Genomic DNA, 856 nt, shown 5'->3' on the forward strand with positions numbered 1-856 from the left:
GCTTGCTATTGCTAAACCTATTTCTTCCACCATTATTGTTGTTGAAACCTTGTTGAGGTCTCTGTTGATCCTTCCATGAGAAATTTGGGTGATTTCTCCATGAAGAATTATAGGTGTTTCCATAGGGTTCTCCTAGGTAATTCACCTCTTCCATTGAAGGGTTCTCAGGATCATAGGCTTCTTCCTCAGATGAAGCTTCCTTAGTACTGCTTGGTGCATTTTGCATTTCAGACAGGCTTTGAGAAATCAAATTGACTTGTTGAGTCAATATCTTGTTCTGAGCCAGAATGGCATTCAGAGCATCAATCTCAAGAACTCCTTTCTTCTGATTAGTCCCATTGTTCACAGGATTCCTTTCAGAAGTGTACATGAATTGGTTATTTGCAACCATTTCAATCAGCTCTTGAGCTTCTGTAGGCGTCTTCTTCAAATGAAGAGATCCTCCAGCAGAGCTATCCAAAGACATCTTGGATAGTTCAGAGAGACCATCATAGAAAATACCTATGATGCTCCATTCAGAAAGCATGTCAGATGGACATTTTCTGATCAATTGTTTGTATCTTTCCCAAGCTTCATAGAGGGATTCTCCATCCTTTTGTCTGAAGGTTTGGACTTCCACTCTAAGCTTACTCAATTTTTGAGGTGGAAAGAACTTTGCCAAGAAGGCATTGACTAGCTTTTCCCAAGAGTCCAGGCTTTCTTTAGGTTGAGAATCCAACCATGTTCTAGCTCTGTCTCTTACAGCAAAAGGGAATAGCATAAGTCTGTAGACCTCAGGGTCAACCCCATTAGTCTTGACAGTGTCACAGATTTGCAAGAATTCAGCTAAAAACTGATGAGGATCTTCCAATGGAAG

The 856-nt window shown here is 40.7% G+C and overlaps 1 non-coding gene across 1 annotated transcript; it reads left to right on the plus strand.

Annotated features, from left to right (window-relative positions):
- The first annotated feature begins 524 nt into the window (after positions 1-524).
- Positions 525-628, plus strand: LOC130971752 (small nucleolar RNA R71). The gene has a single exon (XR_009082963.1). It is a non-coding gene; the product is annotated as a small nucleolar RNA R71 (small nucleolar RNA).
- Positions 629-856: the final 228 nt, after the last annotated feature.

This window comes from Arachis stenosperma, chromosome 3 (genome assembly GCF_014773155.1).
Source record: "Arachis stenosperma cultivar V10309 chromosome 3, arast.V10309.gnm1.PFL2, whole genome shotgun sequence".
NCBI lineage: Eukaryota > Viridiplantae > Streptophyta > Magnoliopsida > Fabales > Fabaceae > Arachis > Arachis stenosperma.